The 21,059-nt window shown below is 39.3% G+C and overlaps 1 long non-coding RNA gene across 1 annotated transcript in view; it reads left to right on the top strand.

The window, feature by feature from the left end:
* Positions 1-7,946, top strand: part of LOC308699976 — a 116,299-nt gene extending 108,353 nt beyond the window's left edge. Inside the window, exons 3-4 of the long non-coding RNA XR_014031253.1 lie at positions 6,579-6,896; positions 7,176-7,946. This is a non-coding gene — a long non-coding RNA (uncharacterized lncRNA). The remainder of the gene's footprint in view (positions 1-6,578; positions 6,897-7,175) is intronic.
* Positions 7,947-21,059: the final 13,113 nt, after the last annotated feature.

The following is a 21,059-nucleotide window of genomic DNA, read 5'->3' as shown; positions in this document are numbered from 1 at the left end:
CTTTGACAGGTAAATGAAAACAATGATAATAAAATAACACGTTAAAGAGAGAAAGAAGATTAAACTAACCCCCCCCCCCCCCAAAAAAAAGGAACCAAATAAAGGTGTGGACGGCTGTCACCACCTAATGTCTACAATAGAAAGGAGTTTGGATAGGATGAGAGTTATTGGGAAACAACCTAACCCGATAGAAGTTCAGCAGTAACCTCAATGCTGGTGGAAACCGGAAGAGGGGGTGGTAGACTGCTGCAATGGATTATTACGGCCTCAAGGGGGCGTCTCTCTGTGGTGCACCCTAATTGTTTGACACAATTTAAAATCTTAATTCAACATTGGTTCAAGATCACATCCAACTAAGCCTGAGGAAGAGTCACAAGTGAATTAGAATTGATTTCGTATAATAATCACAATAACTGAAGTTATTAAATTTAGTAACTCTATAAATTTGTAGCAGGCAGATAGCTGGCTTGAGAAAGGCTCGGCCACAAGAGGGCGGTGTCCTTCTCAGGGCTAAGATGACTGGAATGTGAAAATGGAAATAACAAAATTAAATTAAGTTTAAATTTCACCTCAAATCTAAATTTCCTTGGAGAGAAAAGTTTGGTTGTCTTAGAGATATAGAAAGATTTCTAAAAAAAACAAATAAAATAATCACTATAACATTGAATTTGTTATTAAATGATTATTGAATGGGAATAAAACCAAACAGAATCACTGAGCGAAAAGGGAAGAAAGTAATAAAACAAGTTTTTTTTTTTTTTTGAAATAGGAAGATTTCCAAAGCTGGAAATAATCAATATAACATTGAACTTGCTATTAAATGATTATTAGATGGAAATAAAACCTAACAGAATCATCGAGGCAGATTTAGAAATGGAAACAGCAGAGTAGAGTGACCACGAGAGGAGGAGGGATAGTTGACCCGGAGGGGCGTGGCCACGAGGGGCGCTGTTCGCTTCCGGGTGAGCTATCAGTGCTTTTGGATCGAGACACTCTATAATTTCCGGTTCCCTTTCTGGGAATTTAAAATTCACAATAAAATGTCTCAGTCCAAAATAAAAGGGTTGTTTTAACGAACTTAGCGTGCTGTAAATACAAATATGTATTTAAAACAACTTCTTAGATACTTACGACCGTAAATTTTGAATCACCAAAAATCAGGGCGGAAGGAATAACGACCAACAGGTCTTAACCTGTGGTTGACCACGCGGTGGCAGTGTTACGCTAACGCGGAACGCGAGTCACCGGAGCGGTGGTTTGAGAACGTTTCTGAAATCACAATTTTCAAGCGTGCGGGCCCTTGTGCAAATACAAAACACACTGCACTTTCCTAAAGATCACGGCGGATCTTTGCACATACAAAACACACTGCAAATCGATTTAGTACGATCGCGGCGGATCTTCTGGTCTTTACAGACGCTGAAACGGGGTTTTCAATTCTGGTTAGCTAGGCCAGTGTTTATAACCCGCATTTTATCGTTTCTTAACGACATACAATCAAATATATATTTGTTTCTGACCGGAGTAGCCTATTTTGCTCTCGGGGTTTACAGAAATACCGGTAACAATGCCTGATGGACTCCTCTGTTCCAAAACAGGTCTCAAACAGATTTACATGTATGGTCACAAGAAAAAGAGATTTTTCCTAATTCTGGACTCGCAACAACACTGTAAACTTAACTGCAGTTTTTCTCCACGACCAGATTTACTGGCGGGTTATGGCTTTTCGCCCTTTGATCAGTATTTTCGAGTCGACTTAGTACTTATTCAATAACGTTACAAGATTCAAGCGCGCACAAAATCGTTAAACTTTCAAAATCACACATGAGTATAAACTTGCACAATCTGTATCAAACTGAGTATGAGAGTGCCCGCGTTCTAGACACCAATATAACTGTAACAACAATGACTTATGTTAGGGAATTAATTAGCTCAAATTAGCATTAATGTGAATATGCATATGTTGCTTACATGAATTAAAGAATTCCCAAATAGGGAATTGGTCAAAACCTCGGCTTATATCAGAGGTTACACAATTACTTGTAGTACTCACTGATATAGACGGGTAGAATATGTTCAATTTGGGGAAATTTTGGGTATAAGTTGAAGAATGTTCATTTATTGTACGAACTGTACGTCCAGCACACAAAATGCACAATATCTGAACGGAAATCTCACGTCTTTAACACTGATAGACAATTCCTTTTTCTGTGGCCACAAAGAAAATAATTATCTTAGTGTTTTAGACCATGTCATGAGATTTCTTTCAATAGTAAAATTTATCGTAGAGCTTTAAGAGGTAAAAATCTGCACTACTCAGGGACTCAGTATTGAAACAAACAGGCAAACTTAATTCAAATGATTTAACAAAGTTTATTCAAACGAGCTACTGGTTACATATACTATTTTAAATCACACAGGAGTAAATATGCATAAACAAAAACAAGATACGATCGCAAATAAGGAATACAACAAAATAAACGTAAGATCAAAGGTTAGAGTAGGGGAAGGAAAAGGGAGAATATAAGAGAGAGAGAGAGAGAGAGATTGCTTTTTAAGAATGGGTTTTGTGTGTGTACAATGAGAGCGTGATAAGGAGAGGGGTGTGTGTGTGTGGGTAGGAGCACGCCTTTAGCAGCACGTGGTTGTGTGTTTCTGTCTAGGAACACGTGGGTATGTGGGCGTGTATGTGTGTGTGTATGTGCAGATGTGTGCGTAAAAGAGTGTGTAAGTGTGAGTGAAAGAATTTAGAGATAGGTAGAACAGTTCAGTCATTCACAACGAAACCCCAATAGACACAGTAATGTTAGACACTTTAAACAGCACTTCAGATTGTAAATTTAAAGTCTACGTTACTCTGGGTGAAGCTCGGCCTTTGTGTGTCCGTGCGTCGAGTCGGAGTAGACAAAGCGTCTGGTCACGTGGTCACGTGGTCACCGAAACAGATGTCACAGCGTCTAGTTGCTATGGCGACTGGAAACGAGCGAAAACTTAGCAAGATGATTTTAGCCTTAAGTTGATTTCGTTGGTTGGTTGAAGGAGACTATCAACTGAAGTAAAAGTAGTTTTAAGAAAATAAAACTTGGAAGAAAAATGAAAATAAAAGCGAACGAGGCTTCCAAGGATGGAAGAAGGCATGTCGTCTTTCTCTCTCTGGCGAAGTGCGTCGTTTGTGAGAGATGCGCGAGATTTTGAAGGAGCCAAGCTTCACGCCCTCTGGTGTATGCCGGCCAATCGTCTTTAACAACGTATTGTCCCAACCTTCTGACGTCGCGAGGTGTATACGCCCTTTATTACTAGCTAGTGGAATTATAACTCCGTTCTTATCATCAATACTGCGGATATTTAGTCAAATAACACATTTTCTGCTATTTTGTGTCACAGATTCGTAACGATTGGAATTTTTGGAACAAAACGGTACCAAGAATGACACTTTTCTGGTCGAATTACACACGGAGGTATGATTTCTTGCGATTAAAATCACATCAAATTGATTACAAACAAATAAAGCTATATAAGCATAATATTTGGTATAAAGGATCATGCATACATCAAGAGAATACATTTTAAACATTTCACAAGACGATTTTGATTCACACGTGGTAGGATCTGTGTGTGTTTCTGTGTGTGTGTGTGTGTGCTGACACAGTTCAAGAGTTCAAGCTTGGCGCTGAACTTTTGTCCTCGAGGGAGGGGTGAGAGGTTATGTGTGTGTGCGCTTTTCTGGTCTTAATGAGATTATCAGTTTAGCACATCTGGTTAGACAGAGCTCTTTGTTTTCTGAACGTGTTAAATGAGTGTCTAAATGTAAATAAATGTCAGAGAGAGAATCCCTGGGGTTCTCTCGAGATTGCTCTTATTGGTCAGCGGATGTTCGCCAAGCCATAATTCCGAGGTCAGCAGTAAGGAATCTCTGTTTTCAGATAGGCAGTTAATGATTTGCGCCATTTGTTGGCGCCGTTGGGTCTGGTGTCCAGGAAGGCAGAATCTTGAGGCAATAGAGGTGTTTGTGGATTAGGATGCCAGTGATTCGATTAGGTCTCAGACCAAAAGGGGGTTTGATTACAGGGTAATTTCAGTAATTTAACATATAGAGAGAGAGACGGTGATCTGACCATGTCCTTTGCGTTACAAACACTTACCTGTCTCCACGAGACGGCCAGGGATGCGTGAGAAGGCGGATGACCTTCATCGAACCGCACCCAGCTGCCGTGCTGGCGAACAAGAGTGGGCTGAGGCGTGCAAGGCTTTACAGGGTCGCACACCACCAGACTTGCCCTCTTGGGACCCAGGAACAGAGGAATTTGCTCTTTCTTTGAATTGTGGGTACCGCTTGCTCCACCTTTTTTGAGAGCCAGCGGTGGAACAGACACACACAGACAAACAAAAGACTACACCTGGCCCTCATCCGGGGAAAGGGAGTGGATCGGTGAACAACTCCAAAAGGAATGCTTCTGCTGTCGCTTGCCACCTGGCTTGGCAGCGCCTAGAGCGGGCTGGGCGTCCCTACTGTGGCCGGCTCTATGCTGAGGCCTGGCTGGAGGCTACTGTGGAGGCCCAGCGGGAGGGGCGGCGGTAGGGTGGAGGCAGCAGCGGGCTGCCGGGGCAGAATGTGCCGGATGGCCTCCGTCTGCGCTTGGGCGGCAGAAAATGTTGTAGCAAATTCTAAGTCCTCAAATCGGGTCTCGAAGAAATCTCTCAGGAGTCGAAGTTCCAGGTGTCAGAAGAAGTAACTTTATTGACAAGCAACAAAGTGAGATGCAGCTGTTCATCTGATCTGCAATGGTCAGAACCTCAGGTTTTATACCTTTTCTTATCACTAGGTAGCCAATCAGCTATCGAGATCTCGCTACCGTTAGCGTCATCTTTCTGGAGACATTATCCTATTGGTGGAAAAATCTTTGGTCATACCCATTTTCTAGAACATCTTTGGTCACATGATTCAATGCACCTGCAGTGTTGTGATACCATCCATCATTTTTAATTGACGTTTTTAGTACCATCTTATCAGCTACCTATACACATCTTCTCTCTGAGCTTGTTAGGTACTCTTTCATCCTCACAGACCACTTAACCTAATTTAACCTGATGTATCCTGATTTAACCTGGGTTCTGACTGAGACACAGAAATACAGACTTTTACATGAGGCAAAGGAAAATCTCCAACACAAACTGCTGGGCGCAGTTCTCCGCCGCATCGCTGACCAGCCCAAACTGGGAAATTGGGGAGACCAGGAACCGAACCTTGTCCGCATCCGCCATAACAACCAAGCTGAGCCAACGATGGCGCTCCTGGACCACTAACATGGACATTGCCAGACCGATCACACATGCCACGACACTCTTGCCCCAGAGGGCGAGGTCGGATGCGGTGCAGAGCTCACCTATGAGAGCACAGTCTGGGCTACCCTCGTGCATGTCCATGAGTGCCCTGGCCTGAAAGACCTGTAGCAGCGCTGTGGCACGCAAGAGGAGACGGCTTGCCCACAGGCCTTGTAAGCTCTGCCCATCAGAACGGGCGAGAACTCACAGGCTTTAGGGGGAGACGAGGGGCCCCGTCCAAAAAGCAGTGGCCGCCGGACACAGGTGCGCCAGACTGCTCTATTGGAGGCTTTTTGGAAGTATATTTTTGCAATAATTTCTGAAATATCAAAAAATAATATTGATCCTGATCCTCAAGTTTGGATACTGGTTGATGTCAGCTCACTTCACATGACTCATTATGTATTACTCATAAGTATTTTATATTGCTTGCAAGCACTGCAGCCAAAAAATGCATACTTAAAAACTGGAAATCAAAAAAAAAAAAAAAAAAAACCCGAATGGAAGCACTGGATTAATGAATTTATATCCTATAATATTATAATAATATATAATACTCCTGAAAAAATATTGTATTTTATGAGACAAAAACCCACATATTTTATGGGGGGGTTGTCGCTGTGGCTCTGTCGTGGACTGGGGGACCATCAGCATCACTCTGCTTCTTCCACTCTCTGTCTGCACCAAGGGCTCCACCTCCATCAGCTCTGTTACCTCCAATCGTCACCAGGGTAGCATGGAGACCCTTACCACCATGGCTCCTCCCTCCAGCAACGCGGCCGTGGGACGCCATCCTGATTTTGGCCTAGAGCGCCATCAGGCCTTTCCTGCTCAATACCATGCACTGGATCTGCACCTCCCTGGACTTCCTTCTGTTCCATACCTCTCCCAGACTTCCGTCCACCACCAAAACCTCCTCCAAGGTTGCGCCTTTCTGGGAGGGGGCGTAATGTCACAATCAGGGCTTTTTGTTTATTGTTTTAGTTTCTTAATTTTTTTTTTCTCTCTTCCTTTAACGTTCTTGTTAAATGTTATGATGGGAAAAAAAGAGAATGTATTGATACCAATAAATACATCTTTACAAAAAAAAAATACTTATGCTAACATTTTATATTTTGTAATTCAGTTATATCACTTATTCGTTTATGAATGTATATTAATGTTTTGTAAATGATTAGTTCATCATCAACTAATAACTTAAATGACTCATAACTGAACATTTTTATAAAGTATTACCCTGTCTTTCTTTTACGCAGGCATGGTTAGTGTACTGGTTACCAAACCTGTAATATCCTACTGCTACCAGGCCATCACTCTGCACTGCAATGTATCTCTATCTGATGAAAAGGACCGTGAATTCCAGGTTACTCATCTAAGCTGGATTAAAGAATCAAATAAAACAATATGCTCGGAAAGCAATACAGCAATCAGACGTTTTTTCAGCTGCCAATATATGGCAAACAAACAGCTGGTACTTACTATTGCCTACCCAAAACCAGATGACATTGGACGCTATATCTGCAAACTCCGATCTTCCCATGGACATACAAATGCTGATACCAATGTGACACTGGGTATGTAGGCTGAAAGTTTATGATAGGGAGTGAAGAATCAACTTATTTATTCCTTCAACAAATCCTTCATCATGAAATCAAACTGTTCTAAGAGCATGATGGTGTACTGTATGTCCATGCAAAATTGAGGGAATATTTTTTTATTTTTTTATTTTGTGTTTGCTTTTCTTCAGAGCTATGGGCAAATTTTAGCCAACCCTCGTTAACTTTGTTTATGTCATTCAAGATGCATTTTAGCATCACAAGTCAACATTACTCAAATTATCTTTCTTTCCTCAGAGTGTCCTCAGAAAATTGACCAGATACATGAAGATGGGAACAGGGTGACATGCAAGGTTGAGAGGTCAAACCATGATGGGCGCATCCACTGGTTTCATGGAACAGTCAATCTAACAAGTCAATCAACTCAAGTCATTTATCCTGCTGTTGATGGATCATATACAGTGATTAGTTCTCTCAATAACAATTCAAACTGGAAAACGTATAACTGTTCATACTGGGTACCTCAAATTGAGCAATATATAGCAAGCAAGAACATTGTTATGGAACATAGCACACAATCTAACAAACAGTCATTCAATAGTGGCAGAAGGTCTGGTCTGGTCTTCTGTTTGTGTCTCCTATGGACGCTTATTCAGCCCTAATGGCAGCAATAACTGCAAAAAAACTCATTTTGAACTTTACGTCAGTGGACATATTACACACATTAATACACGGTCAAATTTACAGATCAAAGGCACCAATTATATGTTCAAAGATTATATGTCATCGCCAGCGGCCCATGCATATCGACTGTCACTAAAAATCAGTGGTAAAACGTGAATAAATGATAGATTTTTTTATAGCTGACAAAGTCAAAGTCTAATGAAATACACTGACACCTTATTTTTGTCCTTTCAAAAGTAACTGAATGCTACATAGCCTACAGTAATCATAATTGTATAGAAATGTACATGCATATGTAGCCTATAATTATGACATTATAAAATATATATTTGTTTATATACACACTATAAATGCATATATTTGAAAATAATAAATTTTCCGCTTAAAAAAAAAAAAAAGTCCCGTACATAGCCTAGATCCATGCGCCCCCTAAACCCACATAATAAAGATGGACAGTGACAGAAATTTGCACAAATTAAGCATACGTTCCATACAATTGAGGTATTATCGAAATATTTTAATTTTAATAACGAGTGATTATTTAACAAAAGGCAAGTAAAATGGTCAGGGTTACATTTTAGACACACACACACACCTCTGAAGCGATAGAAAAGTCCTCGGGACTGCATCACTCGCAAGACGAAACCTGCATTGGTGTACAAGGCCGAAGTCCACCATTCTCCAGTTGAATGGTTGCTACACACACATAGTTTAGATGTGTCCGTGGTTGATGGCCAACCAACCGCCCACAGCCAGAGTCCAGCACTGGCAACATCGCGTGGAAAGATGCACGGGAACTTTTGCACCACGAAAACAAACGCGCGTCCCATCATTGTGCCCGCAGCCAGATTATTATTGATAGCGGCTGGTTCTGAAATAGATCTGTTATGACACTGTATTATCTTATGTACAGATTCTTTATAACTATTTATATATATTAATATTAATATTATTAATAGTTATAATTAATGAATAAAATTCTAATTACTGAAATTTCAGAACTTTTGACGCTAGCGCTATTTTTACTATTTAATACTGCAAAGCTGTTTATAGCAATCCATATTGGGTGGCATATTGTATAAAAAGCTATATAAATAAACACAACATAACTACAGAGTGCAATGATTCATGCTGTATGTTTGTACACATGGCAGTGTGTGTGGGTGTATGAGAGATACATTAAGTACATCTTACTTCCAAACATGTAAACAACCACAATTTTGAAGAAACACACCTGACTCAATTTGTCCAAGTATGGCCTTAGCTTGGTCCCCACAACATCTCCCTTGGCCCTCATCAGGGCAATTATTTTTGGTGTAAAGTGGTCAAGGTTGTACATGAAGCTCTGCTCCAGGGTAATTGTGTTGATTCTCCTGAATTCCTCTTTGATTTAATTTGAGAAATGATTCAAGAACAGCAGTCTGATGCAGGGAGTGAGGGTCAATTCTGTATAAGGCTTTTAAATCCAGTAGATTTTAATAGTAGAATGAACAATCTAGCACTTTCTTTTGTAATGTACAACTTGAAAAGAGAAACACTAATTTGGCATTCCAATTGTAACTTTGAGAAAAGTAGGCTACATTTAAAATTTAAAGGGTTAGTTCACCCAAAAATGAAAATTAGCCCATGATTTACTCACCCTCAAGCCATCCTAGGTGTATATGTGGTGGTTACAAAAGTAGATAAGTAAGTAAGGAATAATTGACGACAGGCCGTTGAATTATTAGAAAAATAATGCACACCCGAGGTGGTAATGCGGTCACGACGCGAAGCGGACTAATGCTGGGGACACACAACTAGCTGACACATTCTCTGACTGTTTTCATAGACTGCAGCAGATTTTAAACACAGACTTTGAACACAGACTGAACGCGCTGAACACGCGTTTGGGGTTTGGACATGATCAGTCAAGTATCAAATTACATTCATAACCGGCCTTAAAGTGTGTCCCTGGCTTTATGCAGTTATTAATGCAGTTATTAGAGAGAGATGTTGCAATAATGAGACAGAAAAACATGTGCGTCATTATTATTATTTATTTATTAATTCAATTCGTTTTAATTAATTAGTTCATTTTTTTTTCTATTATTGATAGATGACAGTAGACTAGCCAAATAAATTAAACACAAAGCCCTTTTAACAAGTAGACCTATCAATAATTATTTATTTGTTATATTATCTGCAATAAAAATCCGTGCTGCAGGACTATCCATTTATTTATCCTATATTCAGTTTAATTTTCTATTGATTATAGATAGGACTATATACTTTATTTATTAAAATTAAACTGCATGTTTCCATTGATTGTGAAGCTAGACATTGAAAATTGCAGATCAAGCACATGGGGCTAAATGCTTTTTTTTTTGTTATGAATTGTATCCTATTTTCCAATTTTACAGTTAACTACGCAAAGTGATATGGAACTGTAATGTGGTCAAGACCTGCTTGAAACTACTTTAGCTGTGCGTTTCCCTGAAAATAATGCACACCTTAGAACGTTCTTCAACCAATCAGATTAAAGCATTCAACGGCCCTGTAGTATAATTGTAAATAAATAAGTAGATAAATAGTAGTAAATAAATATATGATATGTAAGATGTGACGACAAGATAATGTATTTCTTAAATGTTTTTTTTTAGTGGTTATTTCTTTGAAGATTAATGTTCCCTGCTCAATCGTTCGATTATTTGATTGCTTTCACCTTTTGGGAGTGTTCGCCTGCTTGAGGAGGGGGCGCACACGCGCTACTCAAACAATACAGACTCTGATAAGTGAAGCAGCAGCAGCTCCGTGTCCTGTATTAATATATACATATACACTCACCTAAAGGATTATTAGGAACACCATACTAATACTGTGTTTGACCCCCTTTCGCCTTCAGAACTGCCTTAATTCTATGTGGCATTGATTCAACAAGGTGCTGAAAGCATTCTTTAGAAATGTTGGCCCATATTGATAGGATAGCATCTTGCAGTTGATGGAGATTTGTGGGATGCACATCCAGGGCACGAAGCTCCCGTTCCACCACATCCCAAAGATGCTCTATTGGGTTGAGATCTGGTGACTGTGGGGGCCATTTTAGTACAGTGAACTCATTGTCATGTTCAAGAAACCAATTTGAAATGATTCGAGCTTTGTGACATGGTGCATTATCCTGCTGGAAGTAGCCATCAGAGGATGGGTACATGGTGGTCATAAAGGGATGGACATGGTCAGAAACAATGCTCAGGTAGGCCGTGGCATTTAAACGATGCCCAATTGGCACTAGGGGCCTAAAGTGTGCCAAGAAAACATCCCCCACACCATTACACCACCACCACCAGCCTGCACAGTGGTAACAAGGCATGATGGATTCAAATTCTCATTCTGTTTACGCCAAATTCTGACTCTACCATCTGAATGTCTCAACAGAAATCGAGACTCATCAGACCAGGCAACATTTTTCCAGTCTTCAACTGTCCAATTTTGGTGAGCTTGTGCAAATTGTAGCCTCTTTTTCCTATTTGTAGTGGAGATGAGTGGTACCCGGTGGGGTCTTCTGCTGTTGTAGCCCATCCGCCTCAAGGTTGTGCGTGTTGTGGCTTCACAAATGCTTTGCTGCATACCTCGGTTGTAACGAGTGGTTATTTCAGTCAAAGTTGCTCTTCTATCAGCTTGAATCAGTCGGCCCATTCTCCTCTGACCTCTAGCATCAACAAGGCATTTTCGCCCACAGGACTGCCGCATACTGGATGTTTTTCCCTTTTCACACCATTCTTTGTAAACCCTAGAAATGGTTGTGCGTGAAAATCCCAGTAACTGAGCAGATTGTGAAATACTCAGACCGGCCCGTCTGGCACCAACAACCATGCCACACTCAAAATTGCTTAAATCACCTTTCTTTCCCATTCTGACATTCAGTTTGGAGTTCAGGAGATTGTCTTGACCAGGACCACACCCCTAAATGCATTGAATCAACTGCCATATGATTGGTTGATTAGATAATTGCATTAATGAGAAATTGAACAGGTGTTCCTAATAATCCTTTAGGTGAGTGTATCTCCCCTCATCAGGTATGATCTACATAAAAGCAATGAGAGTATGTTTTTTTGACATGTAAGAGTTTAAGAAATGTTAACTACATTGTTTAAAGTGTTTAAGTTTACTGTTATGACGGACATGTAAAAGTTCGCTTCAAGTCACGTCTGTGTGCTGCGTCACGCGTGCTAGTTATAAATTTCATGCTAGTGATGGAGACCATGCGGTCTCCGAGAGAAGGCGCAATATTAGAGTAAGTCCACAAATAAGATGTGTTTTGGTGAAATAATGCAATGAGTAAGTTGTAAGTGCCAAATGACTTTGAAAATGAGTGGCTGTACTAAAAATGTATCAGAAAGAATAATTCTGGCAAACGAACACATTTTTAGGATTTATTCACGTGTAAAATGTTATATATGTTATCAGTGAATATTTCATAGTACCTATGCTTAATCTGTGGACACAGTAGTAAAGGAGAAATACTGTATATGTATATGTAATTCTGTTATATATTGTTATAGTAAAGTACAGTGTTTCAGTTGAAAATCATAGACACAGACATGTTAAAAGAAATCACTGCCATTCAGAGGGCAATTTGTATTTAAACGTTTTAAAAGTAAAACTGAATGACTTTAATACCAGGGGACTATACCATCAAGGTGGATAGCCAGGTATGTTTTAGTTTAGTTTGTGCCATCGCCATAGCAACTTAGGATCCTCAGCTAACCTGCTCCAGGGCAGGTTATGTTCTTTGTAAGAGATCTCCCTCTGAAATTGGACCAATCAGCTGTGAACAAAGTGACAAAATAAAGTAACTCCCCCAGTTTCTCTTGCTCCAAATTAAAGGTCACTTACATAGTAGCAGATTTTTAAAGACAAAATAATCTGGCAATGATTATTTATTATAATTATTTTGTATCTTGTATCCATTGTATCTGTGATTATGCTTTGTTCATGTTAGTCCCAAACTATATCATTTGTTTGATGCTAATTGTATAATAAAAAGAAAGTACAAAATACAATCTGTGTTTGCAAAGATAACATGTAGCCTATAAGTTAATTTTTTGTTTAGTGATTTTTCTTCCACATTGCTTGAAAGGTAAGATATATCATATCACGTCATATCATTTGTCTTTTATAATAGAAATACATTATAGCATAGAAAACACCCTGTTGCAAAAAAAAAAAAAAAAAGTCTGAAAGCAGATCAACAATGTGTGAGATGAGAATTATATAACTATAATAATAAAATTAACATTACCTTGTTTTAATAGCGTTTTATAAATTGATATAACTACTAGATATAAAATTGTGAGCAATCTGTCACGCCCACTGGAGCCTCATCAATAGGGCACGCATGCGCTGAACACCTCTAACCTTACCCTGGAACAGAACCTGCTCCGGAGCAGGTTATGTTCAGAGAGTAGGTTGTTATGGCTACTTGCATATCCTTAAAGTTACCTCCATTTTTGGAACCGAATGTTGAGGTTATCCGCTTACTTACCCTTAAATGTATGTCACATAACCTGCTTTCGGGAATACCCTCTGTTCTGTTTTGTTTGGTTTGGTTCCTAGGTTGGTACACAATGTAAACATTTTAAATAAAATATATATATATTTTTTAAAATACAGATGTTTGACTTCCGGTTATGGCAAGGTGCTAAGAGGTCGCAACTTTTTAGCTCTGCCGACAGGATTTAATTAATCCTACAATACCAACCAGAATTGTATTTAAAGTCAAGCAACACATATATAAGAGTACAGGGAATTAAAATATAATGTAAAGGTGGCAAAAAAGACAAGTAAAAAGCACGACGAACACTCTGAGAGTGAAGAAATTAGCAACGCCATGGCAACTTTGGAAGATGGTCCTGACGAAGGAGATGATGAAGTAATAACTTCGGGCGAAAATAACAACCAGGATAACATGAAAGCCATAATGTCCTTGAAAAGTGGTCTTTATAAGAAATTGATGGTGTGCAAACAACAATTACAGAGGTAAGAATGGAGATACAGGAGTGCACAGGGCGCATAGCTCATGCGGAACAACGTATTTCTGATGCTGAAGACAACGTCAATGGGCTGATTACTAAAGTGAGCACATTGGAAAGCACCGTTAAAACTCTTTCAAACAAAGTGGAAGATTTGGAATGCAGAAGCCGACGGAACAACGTGAGACTGGTGGGCCTACTGGAGAAAGCAGCAGGCCAGGACACGGTTACATTTCTGGAGACGTGGATACCAGAGGCTCTAGGATTGGAATCGCTGGAGACCTTGGTAATCAAGCGGGCTCACAGAATCGGCACTCTGACAAACAACGACACGTGCATGACACGACGGAGGACACTGATTATGAAGTTCTTGAATTTAAAAGACAAGGAGCGAGTATTAAAGGCAGCCAGAATCAAAGGGAATGTTCTTTACAACAACAAACAAGTCCGTTTTCATCCAGACCTCTCCGTTGGTATACACAAGATACAGCACGACTACGATGACGTGCGAAAGAAGCTGCGAGACAAGGGGATTCATAAGCACCGAATCATCTTTCCAGCACGGCTCTTGCTGACACATGGGGAGAGATCCTACACTTTTCAAACTCCGGCTGAAGTAGACAAATTTGTCCAGTCTCTTTGAAGGATTGAACTTCTAGATGGAAGAGGTTACTCCATCAGGAAAATGTAACAGCAATAATATTTTATACATTTTACAAATTTTTCACAAGAGACCGTGACCGTTCTTTTTGCTTATCATTTTCCGTTAAATATGACTATGTTTCGTTTTCTTTTACACTCTCATGGCCAAACTAAGTTTATTTTCATGGTTACAAATAATTAAAAACGGATGTAGGGGGGAATGGGAAAACACGGTCATGATTCACATTCAAATACTGGACACTGGACAGTTTAAATGACACTCGCAAGGGATGTTCAACCCATTACGCACATGGCCAAAGGTTGTGTATTTGATTTCTCTGACATTTTTGTCTACCCTTCAGCGTGGGCCCCATGTATGTCATTATTTGTTGCGTGCTTAAATGTTCCAATACAAAATACCATTTAATGTTTATGTTTACAAATGTAGCATAGTTCACTACAACAATTTAAGATTATTGGTTGGTTAGTATTCGGTAATAGTAGAGAGCGCTAGAGAGAAGGAAACAACTAAAAGCGAGAGACAGACGGCTCTTCGTACTGTAATGACTCGTCTCGGTCATAGGCGGTTGGCATAAGGTGTGCGTTTTGTTGATGTTGTTGATGTTGTTGTTGTTTTGTGTTTTTTTTTTTTTTTTTTACACATATTTTTATCAATGTATTTTATTTTATCAAAACTAATCTTTATGATATATTATATAACTAATGTCTAGTAGTCTGAAGGTGAAATTTAGCTACCTCATGGAACTGTAGGGGTTTAAACAAAATTACAAAGGTTAAATGAGTGATGAACAGGATACAATTCTGTGGGGATATTTCTAAAATAAGTAGAAGATGGCAGGGTCAGGTGTTGTCTGCTCTCTATACCACCCATGCTAGAGGGGTAATGATATTAATTCATAAATCTGTCCCACTACAAATCAAAAATATCATTAAGGACCCTGCTGGTAGATATATCATAATTCAGGGTAGGCTATTATTTGAAAATATAAATCTGATAAATGTGTATGGCCCAAATGAAGATGACCCTAAATTTTATAATAATTTGTTTCTGACTGTCTTAAATCTCCCTGGACAATACATAATGGGTGGTGTGGCAGATTTTTCCCTATTTCGCACCTGACCTAACTCTACCTGGGTCTCGTCTACAATCGACGTCCCGAACGTCTACAGTCGACGTTAGTTTCCTATAATATTTACACATCGACGTCGGCCGAGTCTAACCCTATACCCTAGCGCGTCTACACATCAACGTTGGCTGAGTGGTCTAATCCTATACCCTAGTGCGTCTACACATCAATGTCGGCTGAGTGGTCTAATCCTATACTCTAACTTGTTCCCCTAACTAACTTGCTGCGCAGCAATAATAAACAGATAGACTTAAGCAAATGTCCTTTAAATGCTTTAATCATGGCCGGAAGAGTACTCAAGCAATTCTCAGAGAATCTCACCCAAGAAGAAGAATTAATCATGGCCAGAGGATCTCAAATTTCAGAGAGAATCCCACCAGTAAACAGGAATACAACAGTTTTTATAGAATAGGAGCATGGCGAAAATGACATGATACATTACATAATTTCCCTACAATTTGATTGGTTCTTCATATGCAAACCCTTCTGTTACTAGATAGAAGCAAACTCTGTTATGATTAATTAAAAAATCCATTACAGTGGCCACTTTAATTGTACATTAGATCCAGTAAAAGATAGATCATCAGGCTTAGATAATACTCACACTAGATCAAGGAAGACAATAAACTATTTTATTAAAGAATTAAACTTGTTGGATATATGGAGACAGTGTAAACCCAATGCAATAGAATTCTCTTGTTATTCCAGCACTTATAAAACTCACTCACGTTTTGACTATTTTCTGGTCTCAGCACAACTTGTTTAAAAAATTGATGAATGTCTGTATAGTAGTATAGTAATATCTGACCATGCAGCTATATCACTCTCTTATACAGATACTAAACTTGTGAGTTATCCCCCGAAATGGCGCCTTCAATCAGGATGGCTTACAGACCCCACATTTATAGATTTTTTAGGAAAAGTCAAGTCAAGTCATCTTCATTTTTATAGCGCTTTTAACAATGTAGATTGTTTCAAAGCAGCTTTACAGAGATAAACGTATAATTTAAGGTAAGATTGTTTTGGCTTTTAGCGGTTCTTTAATAAAGTTATTTTCCAGCTAAAGTTAGTTTTGATTGATTCTTTTCCGTCGCAACGATCATTTGTTATTAAATTAGGGGCCGCTAAGACGACACCATTCTCTCTACACAAACTTTAAACGCGAACCTGTGAGAAACGCTGATGGCGGTCACATGCGCATTAAGAATTGGTTCTATAGTTATGTGCGTTTGAATGTGCGCAGGTTTGGAATTCCCTACAGACCAAGCCTAAACAAAGTAATGGTGTTTCCTTATAATTTTGATACAGAATTTTATTTTATTTTATCAATTTGGGGTAGATACGCGAATTGAGTTTTCCCGACGACGCTTTATCTGTAGAGTGGTAAAGGGATTCTCCATAGGGAGAGACTAGTTGGCACTTCAGCACTGCGTTGACATCGGGTCCAGGCGAAGTTCCTTTGTTAGATCTGGATACAGCCTGGATCCGGCAGGCTGCGGGAAAACCTCAGGATAAACAAGGACACTAAAATTAGCGTAGATGCCATTCTTCTCATGATGTAACGAGTACATCAGGATTTATTGGAAGTGTTCCCGGTTCCATCTGACCTAATCTATGCAGCCTAACATTGAATTATAGAAGTCTATAATGTATTATGTGAATGCTAGGTCAAAGAGATGTGTTTTTAGTCTAGCTTTGAACTGACAGAGTGTGTCTGCTTCCCGGACAATGTTAGGAAGATTGTTCCAAAGTTTTGGTGCTAAATAGGAAAAGGATCTACCGCCAGCAGTCGATTTTGATATTCTAGGTATCATCAACTGGCCGGAATTTTGAGATCGCAATAGACGTGAAGGACTATAATGCGTTAAGAGCTCGCTCAAGTACTGCGGAGCTAAACCATTTAGTGCTTTGTAAGTAATCAGCAATATTTTAAAATTGATGCGATGTTTAATAGGGAGCCAATGCAGTTTTGACAGAACCGGGCTAATATGGTCATACTTCCTGGTTCTGGTAAGAACTCGAGCTGCTGCGTTTTGGACCAGCTGTAGTTTGTTTATTAAGCGTGCAGGGCAACCACCCAGTAGAGCATTACAATAATCTAGCCTTGAGGTCATGAACGCATGGACTAATTGTTCCGCATTTGTCAATGAGAGCATATGGCGTAATTTAGATATATTTTTAAGATGGAAGAATGCGGTTTTACAGATACTAGACACGTGACTTTCAAATGAAAGATTGGTATCAAAGAGCACACCCAGGTTCCTAACCGACGACGAAGATTTGACAGAGCAGCCATCAAGTGTTAGACAGTATTCTAGGCTATTACGTGAGGAAGTTTTTTGTCCAATAATTAGAATCTCTGTTTTTTCAGAATTTAGTAGTAGGAAATTACTAGTAATCCTATTTTTATATCAGCTATGCATTCTGTTAATTTTGTGAATTTGTAAGTTTCGTTAGGTTTTGAAGAAATATAGAGCTGAGTATCGTCGGCATAACAGTGGAAGCTAGTTCCATGTTTCCTAATGATATCTCCTAATGGTAGCATGTACAGAGTGAACAGCAACGGTCCTAGTAATGAGCCTTGTGGTACGCCATACTGAACTTGTGATCGATGAGACATCTCTTCATTTACTGCTACAAACTGATAACGGTCTGATAAGTATGATTTAAACCATGCTAATGCAATTCCACTAATGCCAACATAGTTTTCTAGTCTATTTAAAAGAATGTTGTGGTCAATGGTGTCAAATGCAGCACTAAGATCAAGTAACACTAATAGAGAGATACAACCACGATCGGATGATAAGAGCAAATCATTTGTGACTCTAATGAGAGCTGTCTCGGTACTATGGTACGGTCTAAATCCGGACTGGAAATCCTCGCAGATATCATTTCTTTCAAGAAAGGAACACAGTTGTGAAGATACTGCCTTTTCTAGTATCTTTGACAGAAAAGGTAGATTCGAGATCGGCCTGTAATTGACTAATTCTGTAGGATCAAGTTGCGTTTTTTTTACAAGCGGTTTAATCATAGCCAGCTTAAAGTTTTTTGGTACGTATCCTAGTGACAAAGATGAATTAATGATATTAAGAAGAGGACCTGTGACCTCTGGAAGCATCTCTTTCAGTAGCTTAGTCGGTATAGGGTCTAACATACATGTTGTAGATTTAGATGATTTAACGAGTTTATTAAATTCTTCCTCTCCTATAGCAACAAATGAATCAAATTTTTCCTCAGGGAGACTACAATGCACTGCCTGATGCGATACTGTAGTAGACGGTTGCATAGTTATAATTTTGTCCCTGATATTATCTTATAAGTGAAGAAGTTCATAAAGTCATTACTGCTGTGCTGCTTGGAAACTTCTGGGCTTGAAGCTTTCTTTTTCGTTAGTTTAGCCACTGTTTCAAATAAATACCTAGGATTATGTTTATTTTCTTCTAATAGTGTTGAAAAATAAACAGATCTAGCAGCTTTTAAAGCCTCTCTGTATGCAATCGAGCTCTCCTTCCATGAAATGCGAAATACCTCTAGTTTTGTTTTCTTCCAGTTGCGTTCCATTTTTCTGGCTGCTCTCTTAAGGGCCCAAGTGTGCTCATTGTACCACGGCGTTGGACTATTTTCTTTAATCTTCTTTAAGCGCAACGGAGCAACTGTGTCTAAAGTGCTGGAAAAGAGAGAGTTAAAAGTTTCTGTTGCAATATCAAGTTCTTCTAAGCTATCCGGGATGCTGAGATGATGAAACTGATCAGGAAGATTATTAATAAAGCAATCTTTAGTGGCAGAAGTGATAGGTCTAACATATTTGAAACACGGAGTTGGCTTTGCAGCCTTGGCTAAATGAAGTTTACACGAGACTAGATAATGATCTGAGATGTCATCGCTCTGCTGCAGAATTTCAATGGCATCAACATCTATTCCATGTGATAATATTAAATCTAGAGTATGATTACGACAATGAGTAGGTCCTGACACGTGTTGTCTAACTCCAATAGAGTTAAGAATGTCTTTAAATGCCAATCCCAATGCATCTTTTTCATTATCGATGTGTATATTAAAATCACCAACAATAAGTACTTTATCTGCAGTCAATATTAATTCTGATAGAAAGTCCGCAAATTCTTTGATACAGTCTTTATGGTGCCCTGGTGGCCTGTATACAGTAGCCAGCACAAATCTCAAACGTGATTTATCATTTATATTGTATATTTTTACATTAAGCACTAACACTTCAAAATAATTACATTTAAAACTTGATTTCTTAGTGGTTTTGAAAATATTTCTATAAATTACAGCAACACCTCCCCCTTTGCGTTTCAGACGAGGCTCATGTTTATAACAGTAATCTTGCGGGGTGGACTCATTTAAAGTAATGTAATCGTTTGGTTTTAGCCAGGTTTCTGTCAAACACAGCACATCTAAATTATAGTCTGTAATCATATCATTAACAATAAGTGCTTTTGAAGTAAGCGATCGAATATTCAGCAACCCAAGCTTTAGCATTTGCTCATTTGTATTATAGCTGTTTTTTATTTGTTGAACATCAATTACATTTTTAACCTTAGATGGGTTTAAACGTTTTTTGGATTTCCAAATTCGGGGAACAGACACAGTCTCTATATGATGATAGCTAGGTGAAAGAGACTCTATGTGTTGGGATTTATCTGACCTTGGTGACGTGAGGCCACTAGCAGGCGGTCGGTTTAGCCAGTCTGTCTGCTTCCTGACCTGAGCCACAGATTGTCATGTTTGAGCTCTAAGACTAAGATGCAAAGAAGGCCTTTGACTGCATCGAATGGCGCTACCTATTTGATGTGCTCACCTGCTTTGGCTTTGGGGATACATTTTGTAAATGGGTTAGATTGCCCTGTACTGGGCTCACCGCAGAAGTATTGACCAATAATGTGGTCTCTAAACCTTTTAACATCTCTAGGAGTTGCCCACAAGGAAGTCCTCTTTCACCATTATTATTTATCCTTGCAATAGAACCTTTTGCCATAGTGGTGAGGATGTTCAGTGACATTTATGGAATCCGAGAAAGTCACCTGGAACATAAAATAGAACTAGATGTACCACATCGCGGTACAAAATATGACCGCCGCTCAGGCCTGCACTGGCTTTCCACAAAAATAAATGACGTGGAGTAATTTGGCTGTATTGCGTGTTTATGTATATACCTAAAAAAAGTAATAGTATGTGCATGTCTGTCTGTGTGTGTGTGTGTGTGTATGTGTGTGTGTTTGTGTATGTGTGTGTCTGTGTGTGTGTGTGTGTGTGTGTGTGCGTGTATGTATGTGTGCGTACATGTGTGCGCGTGTGTGTTTGTGTGTGTGTGTCTGTGCATGTGGATTTGTATGTGTGTGTATGGGTGTGTGTCTGTGCGTGTGGATGTCAGTGTGTGTGCATGCTTGCGTTTGTTTGTATTCCTGCATGTGTGTGTGTGACAGTATCATCCTAAACCAGCAACCCTTCGCTCAACAGCACCATCTACAGGCCGATGAGTGTACAGTCACTAAATGTGCACATAAATGAATTTATTTTATACCCCCCCATGGATGAAATTCTACAAAACTTAGCAGAGGATACCCCCAGAGGATGTCAAGTTAATCATACACATGAAATATGGTGCAGTTCTGAACATCTCCACTGAAGATAGGGGCGATTAAAGCAGAATAATATTGCATTTTCATTTTTTATGG

This window comes from Scardinius erythrophthalmus (assembly GCF_964197995.2).
Source record: "Scardinius erythrophthalmus genome assembly, chromosome: 12".
NCBI lineage: Eukaryota > Metazoa > Chordata > Actinopteri > Cypriniformes > Leuciscidae > Scardinius > Scardinius erythrophthalmus.
The sequence above is the reverse complement of the archived record's forward strand: the minus strand, read 5'-3'. Positions and strand labels throughout refer to the sequence as shown.